At 38.2% G+C, this 12,384-nt stretch overlaps 1 long non-coding RNA gene across 3 annotated transcripts in view; it reads right to left on the bottom strand.

Moving 5' to 3' along the window:
• Window positions 1-1,774: 1,774 nt before the first annotated feature.
• The window catches only part of LOC107655312 (uncharacterized), a 48,691-nt gene continuing 38,081 nt past the window's right edge, over window positions 1,775-12,384 (bottom strand). For 2 of the 3 annotated variants that reach the window (XR_001630423.1, XR_001630422.1), the window contains exons 3-5: window positions 5,414-5,526; window positions 2,479-2,658; window positions 1,775-1,946 (exon numbers count right to left, since the gene is read on the bottom strand). This is a non-coding gene — a long non-coding RNA (uncharacterized LOC107655312). The remainder of the gene's footprint in view (window positions 1,947-2,478; window positions 2,659-5,413; window positions 5,527-12,384) is intronic. The other variant, XR_001630424.1, reaches the window with a different exon arrangement.

Genomic DNA, 12,384 nt, shown 5'->3' with positions numbered 1-12,384 from the left:
CCACAACCACCAAAGCCTGTGGGCCCAGCTCGTCTTCCTCCTCCTGTGAGAGCTCTCTGGCCGCTGCCACAACGCCAGGGCCCAAACCTTCCATCTGCTGTAGGTGAACCAAAAACAGCTGATAGCAGCTCTCAGTGATATGTGTCGGGTCCCCGCTATAATAGCAGCAACATTCACAAATGTTTACAGAACAAGCGGGAACCCAGCGTGCCTGTAGTTTTCTCTATTTCTGTTTTATCACGTCATAGAAAGTCTAAGGCCTTCTCAAGCTGTACGGCTGACTCATCTAATCTGCGGCCTGTTATGCATCAAACTAATATTGCTGTTGAGACAAAATGCAATGCCATCAAGTTAGCATTTTTAAACATTCGCTCACTAAAAAATAAATCATTTCTAATCAATGACTTAATAACCACAAACAACCTGGATTTTATGTTTCTAAACGAAACATGACTAGAAGACAGCTGCAGTGCAACGGTCCTCAATGAAACAGCCCCTCCTAACTTTACTTTCATGAGTGTTTGCAGGACTGTTAGGAGAGGTGGAGGTGTAGCTGCTCTATTTAAATGAATATAAACCTAACAGACCACTCAGATCATTAGGATCGAGTCAGTTAGAAATACCAAGGGTTCACACAAAACAAGGGGAGTCTGCTTTTAGTTATTATGCCGCCTGCAGTTGGAATCAGCTTCCAGAAGAGATCAGATGTGCTAAAACATTAGTCACATTTAAATGCAGACTCAAAACTCATCTGTTTAGCTGTGCATTTATTGAATGAGCACTGTGCAATGTCCGATCTGATTGCACTATATTTTATGTATAATCATTTTCTATTCTTAACTGTTTTAAATTCATTTTAAACCTCTTAAATCAATTTTTAAATCATTTTCAAAGTTTTTAAATTCCTTGGTTTATTGTTGTGATTATTTTTTTTATTATTATTTTCTTTTCTTTTATGTAAAGCATTTTGAATTACCATTGTGTATGAAATGTACTATATAAATAAACTTGCCTTGCCTAAATCAAAAATGGGTCCGTCTTAATTTCATTTCTGCAAAGCAACAAAATGTGATTATTTTAAAGGGGGGTGATTCTTTTCTATGCCCACTATAAATGACTTGTATTGGAAGTACAATAGAAACCATACTAATCCTAAAATCATTCTTTTAGTCTTTTGAAGCTACCTTACAAACTTCAAGTCTCTGCAAAATGCACTAAAAAATCTTACTCATGAACCTGAGTTGAATATGAACAAAAGACTGGTGCCAATGGAGTCTGTGCAAGAGTGAAATGAATACTCAAATTAATGCTATTTATCAATAACACAACCTTTGTTTTAAATGTAATTTATTCTGGTGATGGCAAAGCTGAATTGTCAGCAGCCATTACTCCAGTTTTCAGTGTCACATGATCTTTCGGAAATCATTGTAATGCTATGCTGATTTGCTGCTCATGAAACATTTCTTATTATTATCAATGTTGAAAATGCTTGTGGTGCTTAATAAACAGTGATGCATATTTTTCAGGATTCTTTTCAGGATTTTAATGTGTCCTTGCTGAGCAAAAGTATTAATTTCTTTAAGAAAAAAATTAAAAAGCATACTGACCCCAAACTTTTGAAAGGCAGTGTATTGTACATATGTTAATATTTCTATTATATGTATATAAATATATATACACACACCATGCACTCCACCTTTTCTCGTAAGATATTAAAACCCATGCAGAGGTGTATTTTGACACCTTTCAAGCTATGGTGGGATACAGAGGGGACGTGACCTCTGAGCAGCAGGAGCAATACCTCTCTGCAGGTCACGGGGTTGACCTTTGACCTTTCCGGACGTGTCTCCATGGGGAGAGGAGCAGTGAGGATTCATGGGAAATACAGGCGACAGCAGGGGCCATGTCTTTAACCAGATGGCAGGCTTAGATTAGTCATGTCCACCCTGCATGACAAAAAGACAAGCACAGCCCTATCAAATCTGTCATTTCTCACACACAGCCTCTAAAGGTGAGTGATACAAATGCAAAAAGCATCATGGCATATTCTACAAAGTGACAGTGCGGTGGCTTGTTGTTCCGATCAATGATGTCTTCATCAGCCTTCCCAGCAGCGTGCAAGATAATTAGCTGAGTTTTGTGTTGACGACAACAAAATTTGCCCTCATTAAGGAAGGATGGTGAATCATTTTGGAAATTAAATTCAGATGCATTAATATTGTAGATGCATCAGATTGGCTTCCGAAAATGTTATGAATATTTGGACAGTTACAAAACAATGCATAAAAACTGCATAAAACATCTACCAAAAGAAAAAAACTTTTGGCTTAACTTGAGTCAAGTGTGGACAGCGGTTGAGATTTCTGTGTGATTTTTTTTTTTAAGCGCAGATGCTGCCCCGCAGCTGTTTATTTATTGGTCAGTTCAATCACAGTGCTGATTGTCTACACAGTGCTAAAACAACTACTAACCTCTAACCTTAAACGTAGTATAGCATTGGTAGAACATCTTGTTACAGTAGCATTACTGTTCCCAGTAGCGATCAGATTCCATCCGTGATTTTTCTGAACTCTGAACTGAATCCATGATTTTTTCTTGACAGGTTACTGTGATGTAGTTGACCAATGAAGTCGACTGTGGGGTGGAGTTTGCACTTAACTGGTTTGGGGAAAAATCAGTATGTTGTGTTTTCAAAAACATAAAATGAACATGTAGACTCAACTCAAATACCTTGTATAATAAAAACCTAACTAAACTAAGCAACTACCATTAAAATTAGACATGTAAAAGTAATTCTACAAATACTAGAACACTGAATACTAACAAATCCTCTATTTACTAATCTTTTTCAAAAACACATAAAATAACACTTAATACTCTGTCTGAGCATTGCCAAAAATTACCTCCAGAGGCTGTCTAAATCTTTGTCCTTAAACCCTAAATTATATACAGTATATCAAAATTTGTGGTTGAAAAGATTTTTACGTTCATGAAAGAAGTCTGTAAGTGATTTATTCGATCAAAAATGTTAATTTTAAAAACAGTAATATTGTGAAATATTAATATTTAAAATAACTTTTTCTTAATGGACTCTTATAAATTTACAAATGTTAGAACACTGAACGCTAGGGATGTGCATCTCATGACTAAGGCCGATACGATACGCATCTCGATGCATAGCCAACGATACGATACATTAAAGATACATATGAAGCAGCTACCGATGCGATGCGATACGATTCACCCCTGTTACGATGCAGTGCGATCCGATTTCAATTCGATTAGATTCAAAACAATGCGATTCGATGCAATACAGTGCAATGGAGAAAATATGATCACTTTTAATGCCTCGAGGCCTGTTTCATAAAACAAGTTAACCAAATAAGTCAGGCTTATTTCAGTTAGTCTGACCCATTGTCAAATGGTTTGGTTCCATAAAACAAATTTAACATGGGCCTAGATCAAGTTTAGTCACTGTGGCAACTTATGCTGGGAAACTAACCTGGTCTAAAGCAGGTCAAATAAATAAAAAATAGGGTACAACCAACTGTATTTAATGTATTGTGCCCAAAATGTAATGACCTTTTTTTAAAGATATATGAATACAATTTGATCAGCGGTTTCTAGCCATGCAGCATTTCTCTCTGGTTTTATGACAGCTGTACCTTTTATGGTTATTAGTAGAACATTAGAACATTACAATCTAAAATTGCTCTTTAAAGCATTAAAATAACTAAATTAAAAGTTAAAATCACTGAATTAAAAAATGAAAATAAATAATAAAGAAAATTATTATATTTTAACTCCTATAAGAAACGCACATTAACTCATTTGAGCTTAGTAATTAGTACTGAACTAGCTTACATTTGATTTACCTATTACAATAGTCCCTTTGCAGTTACTGTTATCATACAAATACACTTATATGTAGGTTTAAAATTCTACAAAAGACACAAGCTTACATTTGATTTACCCATTACAATAGTCCCTTTACAGTTACTGCTATCATAAAAATACACTTATATGAAGGTTTAAAATTCTACAAAATTCGATTGCGCGCCGTCTGTTTAACGTGTATATGTACAGCAGCGCTCGTTCACTCGCGTAAGCCTCGCCCACTTCTGACAGCAAAATGGATATATTTGCATGACTTTCTAACATTTACAGATGAAGAATATAACTGTGACATGTTTGTTATGCACTGAGGAAAACACAACGTCTCAAATGCATTAAACAGCACAAATATATTATATCGATTTGATCCATGATCGACATTAAGGGCTGCTTAAGAATAAACGTGCACAAATTAGTGAGATTGTGTGAACTTAATTAGTCATTTATGGAACCGCTTTAGCCCCGATTGATTTGTTAGGTTATTTCAAGTCATGTTTTGGACTTTAATCCCCGCTTTTCCTTGGGTCTCTGTAGTGTTGTGGTGATGCATCACAATCACGCAGCAGCAGTGATGAGAGAACGTGCTTGAGAGACAGTTTAGAGAGGAGAAATCAATCTACATTGATTAGTATGTACTACCGCATCCACTAGTAATTATATATTAATAAATCGTTTTTTACCGATGCAAATATGTTAGAAACTATGCATCGTGATATAAATGCCAACTTGTAGCCGATGCACACTTTTTAAACCGAAGCATCGCATCTTGAACTTTTTGCCGATGCACCGAGCGAATCGGGGAATCTTCCCATCCCTACTGAACGCTAATAAATCCACTAGCCTATTTTCTAAAATCAGTTTCCACAATTACTCTACCTGTCAACACAATAAAAATTACTTATGTTGTCCCAGCACAAATGGATTGTTAAAGGGTTAGTTCACCCAAAAATGAAAATTCTGTCATTAATTACTCACCCTCGTGTTGTTCGAAACCCGTAAGACCTTCGGTTCATCTTCGGAACACATTTTAAAATATTTTTGATGAAATCCAAGACCTTTCTGACCCCCCATAGACATCAACGCAACTACAGATTTCAAACCCATAAAGGTAGTAAGGACATCATTAAAATAGTCCATGAGACATCAGTGGTTCAACCACAACATTATAAAGCTACAAGAATACAATAATTTTTATGTGCTCAAAGAAAACAAAAGTAATGACTTCATTCAACAATTTCTTCTCTTCCGTGTCAGTCTTTGATGCACATTCGACACATGCGTGTGGTGCTCACCCACATAAAAAAGAAGAAGAAGAAGAAGAAATCATACAGGTTTGGAATGACATGAAAGTGAGTACAATTCCATTTTTTGGGTGTACTATGCCTTTAAGTGGATTTAATGCAATGAAACTGAGTTTTGACAGAATGTTCAAGAATTGTGTTACTCATTTTAATTAAGTAAACTGAACAAGCAGCAAATATAATTTTGTTAAGTGTAAAAGAGGCTAAACTTTTCTGACCTTTCAGCCATATGGGACAGATGCAGTACGACAGATTGCCGGGAATGTGAGGAACATTTTCGAAGCGAGAAGGGGAGCGAGAGGGAAGGAGAAAGACCATGGCCCTTCCAGCCCTAGAGAGAGCAGAAAACAGGACAAGGTCAATGTACTATGACAGACAGGAGCCAACAACTCTCTTTAATGTTGTTCCGTTAGGACGCCCCCGGTGCAAGCATCTTTCGTATCCTTTAGGAGCCTCTCTGCCAACACCTGGTGGGGGAGAGAGCTGCGGACCAGCTGCCAAACATGACATTTGCTGGCGAGGGCCACTGAACCCCAGCAGGTGACATCTGTGAAACAGTCTTTGCAGCCTTTCATCCCCCATGCCTGGCAGTGGAAGGGTACCTGCGCGAGGCCCCGGAGAGGGATAGATGAATGTACTCCGTCTCTCTCCCCCAGCTGGGGCTCCGCATAGCCACAGGGCCGTAGTGGCCCACGCTCCCCGGCTTCCAGAGGCAACATCTGCACCCACTGTTGCCTTTGTCCTCATCAGCAACCAATAACACGTACGTCACGGCCTTCCAGCACAATTTAAACAGGGGCTGATCATTACAGGGATGAATAAATACTATCATCATGAGAGGTTATTGCTTCATATCAGCTGTTTGATCAAATATGTATAACCGAGCTGGGCGTCTATGAGACGAATATCAAGCGCTGCCCGATCGTGTGCTGCCACGGTGATTTGTAGGGAAAGTAGTTGGCAGCGGATCAGAAAAATATTTCATTTAACAGCCGCTGACATTGACGAGGATGTTAAGAGCTAAATATTAAGGTGCTTTGCAACTTTATGTCTTGTAGGAAAAATGGAGTAAAAATGGCTTTTTCGTAATGCCTTTCAATGCACATTCTTTTGATTAATTGCAGCCCCTTATCGTCATATTTGAGTCATATTAAAATTAAGTCACATTTATTTATATAACGCTTTATACAATACAGATTATTTCAAAGATGTTTCACAGAAAATTAACAGTGTTAATGTTGTAAAATTCTTAAATTTTGAAACAAATTCCCTTTCATCTATAAAGCAGCTCTTTGGAAGATAATAGTGTCAATATTCAGCTCAGTTTAGTTCAGTGGGGTTTTTTTTTTCAGTTGTTCAGTAACTACCTATATTGCAAGTTCAATTCAGTTCAGTACAGCAGAAAATAGTGTCATTATGCAGCTCAAGTCACTTCAATGTTGATTCAATTCAGTTCAGTGACCTCAATGTTGTAAATTTAGTGCTTTTGGTTATTGAAGACTCAGACATCAGATTCTTGAAAATATATATTAAATGAAAATTTGCATTATAAGGTATTATGAAAAGCTTTAGAATGGAATAAGTCATGATAGGCCATGCATTACAGAGATTTGATGGGTGAGGAGTATTCTTGGGCATGTGGTAAAAGAAGTGTGGGCACATATAAGGGATTTATAAAACATTTGCAATATGATAAAAAACACCAATGTTAAATTCAATATTGATAACCAGAACTTATCTAAAAAGCAATATAGTCCATTAGCCTAACAGTAGGTTGTTTATGGTTGCTAAGCAATATAGCAAAATGGTGCATTAATATAAAATGCATGGTAAAAATATAATGACCTTGAACAAGCATCACATAGGTATTTACCAAAAATTATTTTGTTTGTGTGTGCATTGGGGGAGGGCTGGGTGGTCTGTAATCAGTAATAAATTACAACAAGTCTAGCATCATTTGTACCTGCTTCCATTTTAGTGTAATTGTTTTTGCTCAGCAACTTTAAATGAATGCTAATTACTCTGACACCAGTGCTCTGGCCCCGTGTCTCTGATGTCACTCAGTCTCCACGAGTTCCTGACAGCATTTCTTCCAAATGTGCTCGTAATTGGCAACCCATTGTGAACTGACACACAATTAAATCCAATTCTCATCATGCAGCCTTTACATTGGGTCAAGTTTAGAAACCATTATACAAATTGAGGGCAGACATTTACTAAGTGTTTCATAGTCCTTGAGGGTCTTTGTAGAGTCAAATTTAATAATTATTGTGATGGCCTGTTGGCTATTTTCACAAAAACATATCTACAGTAGGTCACTCCACAAAAAAAAAAAAGGGGAAAAAAATAAGTGTTCTTTTTAATTAAAAATAAGCTTTTAATGTTTATCTATAATCATCTCTAAAAAAGCAAAACTTAACACAACTGGTTCTCTTATTTCTGCAGTTTTAAGTCAAATGTAATAATTATTCGGATGGCCTGTTGATAATTTCTATGTGAATCTCACAAATCATATTTTTTATAACCTGTGATACATTTTTTCAGGATTTTTTTATTGTTAAATCTGTTATAACAATGTGAATCTTTACTATCCCTTTTTATCTATTTAACACATCCTTGCCGAATATTACTGTTTTTTTCTCTGTATTTCTGATCAAATAAATGCAGGCTTGATGAGCAGAAGACATTTCTTTCAAAAATATTAAAAATAACTTTTGAGTGGTACTGTATGTGCATATTAATCAAACTTTATCTAAGGTAATCCCTTTTTTTGATAAAGATGTTATTGTTGATGTTATTATTATTATTTAGCTGTTTTATTTCATTTAATCACAGTTCCAGAATACCACTTCAGTAAGTGCTTTTATCATTTTTCCCCCCTAGCTGGGTATGGGCAGGATTTCCCATTTAATCAATATTGACTACAGATATTGTCATATTATTGATATCAATAATATGATATTATGTATTGCCTTGTTACCTTAAATATATATATATATTAACCATTAAAAAAATGTTCTAGTGTGTTTGCTTTTTAACTTTGATCAGGGGCGTAGCCATCATTTCAGAAGTGAGGGACAAATAAACCATATATTGTCGCAATCGTATGTTTAATGTCTTCATGTTTCCAAACGTTTCTGTTTTTCTGTGAAAACAACTGTTTTCGTACAGCGATAGCTGGACGCTTTTGTCCATATTAGGAATTTCCTCGTACGACTTTCTGCGCGAGAGCACCCTCCGGCTTCGAGTATGAATGAAACATACACTGCATGAGTGTTTAGCGCTCCGTGATGTTCATCTCACCTTATTCTGGGTCCGAATAAAACATCAGATCATGCACAGACTATCCTGTCTCTTTGAATTTAAATCTATATTTATTCACACCGGCTCTTGAAAACCTCTATGCGAACACACTTGCCCGAAAAAGTGCGGGGGACGAATTTACATGATATTAAAAGTCGGGGGGGACACGTCCCCCGTGTCCCCCGCGTAATCTACGCCCCTGACTTTGATACAAACTTCTCTGCTTTTACTTTTGTAGCTATTTTGCTAGTCAGCTCCCGATGCGATTTCATTGATTGTACGCGCAGATTCAAAGCGTTGCGTCTGGGCACGTCAACGGTGCTTGCGCTCTTTTACACTCATAATAAAGCAGTGAATGATCTTTCCAGAAATCACCCTGATCGACAGAGCAAGTTTATATTTAGAATACATTGCAATCACTCCAAAATAGATGACAGCAACTCACACACCTGCATTAGGAGCTGTACTTCTTTGCGTGCCTATTTAGCCGTTTGCATCGCATAGTTCGCAGCACCTGAAGGATGTGTTCGTTACGCAAACATCCAGAATGTAGGACCCGCTTTGAAACTGCAACATTAATTGGTTTAATTGCAGATGAGTGACGATTCAACTATATCCAATGAACAATGAGGCTAGTATTTCTGCCCGTCTTGACTGGTGGACTAGCATATAGGGGATGTTACGGTTATGGAGGCCCCTCCTCAAAGCCTGAGGCCCTAGGCAATCGCCTGCATGCCTATAGCTAGCGCCGGCCCTGGGTGCTGTGGTCAGATGGTGTTTGTGCAATCATAGGGTTGATAGGGCAGAGAGTGAACAGGCTTCCCAATGCTTTGCTTTCATCTTCATTTTCGGTTTTGACCCGGGCCAATACCTCCCTGATGTGTCCACATAGGTGGGCTGCTGTAAACCCACAAGTGCCATTTTTAAAAAGGGCTCCTACCTGCTGTTCTCCTTCCTCTGCCACCTCCCTGGGTGTGAACCTCACCGTGTTGGCTGGCAAACAAAGCCCAACATGAGGCGTGCTCGAAATGAAAGGAGGCAAAGGAGATGAAAAGAGCAGAGAAGTGAGGAGCGCATAGCTCTCCAAGAGATCCACACATGTGCAGTCTCTGTGCAGAAGGGTGAGATCGTCATGCTAAAGATAGTGGTGCTTTGACAGCTCCCAACATCTTGAGTTGAAGTGTGCCATATGCTTAGTGTCTCTCAACTTTTTCAGTCGTTTGCAGTCTACCTTTCCGGTTGTATGCTGACTGAAAAAGAAAAATAGGAAATATGCAATTTCATCATTTATTTCAAAGCAACCGTAACCTCCTGTCTTTCGCACAAAGATCTGATGATACTTTTGCAAGTGTGATTTACTACCAGCTTCTAGAAGTCTGCTTTTAGGTGTCACAGTTTGCATTCGAATGTACCAGAACTATTGTCAGTAACACATCGTCCTACACATTTACAACTGCATAAATTATTAACTGAGGGCATGTAAATTGAATATAGTACTGTCACGGTGCGTGCGGGGAGATGAAGCGAGGACTCAAGTGCAGGAGAAATGATTATTTATTTTAGTAAAAAATGAAACAAAACAAACTCAAACCACCCCGAGGGGGAAAAACAGACAGGCAGGCCTAAAGCTGCACCACATGCAGACACGAAACACACACAATGAGAAATGACGGATCAGCACAGGATGACAGGCACCAGGAGAATAAATAGGGACCAAACGAGGGAGACACAGGTGGAGCAACTCAAACAATAACGAGGTAACAAGATGGGAGGGGCAAGACAATAGACAGGAGAGAGCACATGGCAACAGACAAACACAACACAAGCCATGTGCTCCCAGAACACAGTCATCTGGTGGCCCTCCTGGGCACACCCGCTGAAGACTGTGACAAGTACTTCGCGTTTCCATCCAAATTTGTTTTCACACCGACGACCTGCCAAGAAGCTGTTAGTTTCTTAAGAGGGAAGGGCAAAGGATTAAAAATATTTCAAGAAACAACCAAAAGAAAAAAAAAAACATGCATAACCGTAAATTAAAAATATAAAGGTGTGAAAAACAAGTCACAAAAAAACTGAAATTCATGCCAGTGTCATGCAAATGTGTTATGAAGTGTTATGAAACATGCATAGCTACAGGTCAGTAGAATACATTTTGATATTGTGCTTGATTTGTAAAGGTCAATGACATTTACTTTGCATCTCTTAATTTGTTTAAAAATACATAAAAAATGCAATTCAATACATAAAAGACCTTTACTGTGTTGAGCATGTTTTTAATATTAGAATTAAAATTAAATGTGAGATCCATGTAACTGTTAAATGATCATTAAAAGAAAGAAATTCTCGAAAATAACCTATATTAAGTAGTTTGGGATATTTTTTGTCATCATTATTTCATAGTCAAATAATTATTTTACCAAAATTGCTTCACTAATTATTAACAATTGAAAAAAAGAAAAGAAAAAAGAAATGAGCACCAGATTAATGTCAAGTGGTATAAACAACAATGCAAAATTAAATTTTTTTTTTAATTGTTAAAGTTGGAGGATCATGCCTACAGTGAATGTGATGAACTGCATCTGTTCGAAATTGAGGGTAACTCACTTCATACTGCCACCAAAAACCACCTGATGGTTAAAAGCATAACCAAAATTGCTCAGAAAACTATTTGTCACTTGGTGATCATTTATTACCTATTTCAATACCTTCATACATTTTTAAGTATGACTTAAGTATCCAAACACATTTCCAGGACAATGTACCTGCATATATGTGCTCCCAGAAACTGACCTACTGCTTTCACTTCCATCAGTATTCGTCTTTCTTCATCCAGCAGATACTGTGCTTCAAGCTCAGCTGCCATTTGACCCTCACTCAGCTCATGAGGGTCACGCATGAGAAGACAGCAGCAGAGACAGAACACTGTCTCCACTTTAAACAGCCTCTCACTCACAGTAGACAAACCAGCGCTGATCCACGGTGAGACAGGGCAGGCACGGGGAAGATATGTGTGTGTGCATATTAAGTTACTATGACATAGATCTATACGTTCTCAGAGCTGGTGTTTCAGTCAATGCTGGTAGTGGTGGAGAGGAGATGGAGGAGATATGTATGGTGCCTCTGGGGAGAGACTGCAGACCATGCTGGGCGTTCTTATCTCTGAGTACTACAGTGGGGTTTTGTCCTGTTTGTTGGGGCAGGACCTTCGAGAGTGGGGTCCTAAGTACGAGTGAGAGGAGAAAGCTCTGTGGAGAATGTTTTGGCTGGCGTCCCTGTGAATCTGCCTGCTAAATGACTCTTGTTATTGTTAGCTAAATAGCACAGAGGATACCAGGAGTGAATGTAACATAGAAAGGGCGTCCAAAACATAGAGCAGACCCAGGTGAACATAGACAGAGCGTGTTTAATCAGCTCTTTAATGGAACTGTGACTTAAGAATGATAAACAAGCTGATGCAGTTTGTTAGAATCAAAATTATTAATGACAAATGAAGCATGATAGTTATTGTTGCTGGCTAATGCCGAGTTCTCACTGCACGATTTTTAAAGACGTCGCATCACTGTTGGTTTCATACTGAACGACTATCTGGGGTAGCATTCAGTTGTTGCTGTGTTCACACTGCACGATGGAATGACGACAAGAGGTTACACACTGCATGACTTGACAATAGGAAGAATCGCCGACAGCTCTGTCTGGTGCAGGGTTGCCAGGTTTTCGCTACAAAACCCGCCCAATTACTACTCAAAACTAGCCTGAAAATAGCCCAATTGCTTTCGAGGGGTCCCCCAGTAAAAATCGCGTTCGTGGCGGGGGGTGAAATTACACATTTTTTTGCCGGGGTTCTCCTGGTACAATTCACATTCCAGGGCCTAAATATCACGTTATT

This window comes from Sinocyclocheilus anshuiensis, unplaced genomic scaffold (assembly GCF_001515605.1).
Source record: "Sinocyclocheilus anshuiensis isolate Anshui unplaced genomic scaffold, SAMN03320099.WGS_v1.1 scaffold1096, whole genome shotgun sequence".
Classification (NCBI taxonomy): domain Eukaryota; kingdom Metazoa; phylum Chordata; class Actinopteri; order Cypriniformes; family Cyprinidae; genus Sinocyclocheilus; species Sinocyclocheilus anshuiensis.
This window is presented reverse-complemented; position numbering and strand designations above follow the sequence as displayed.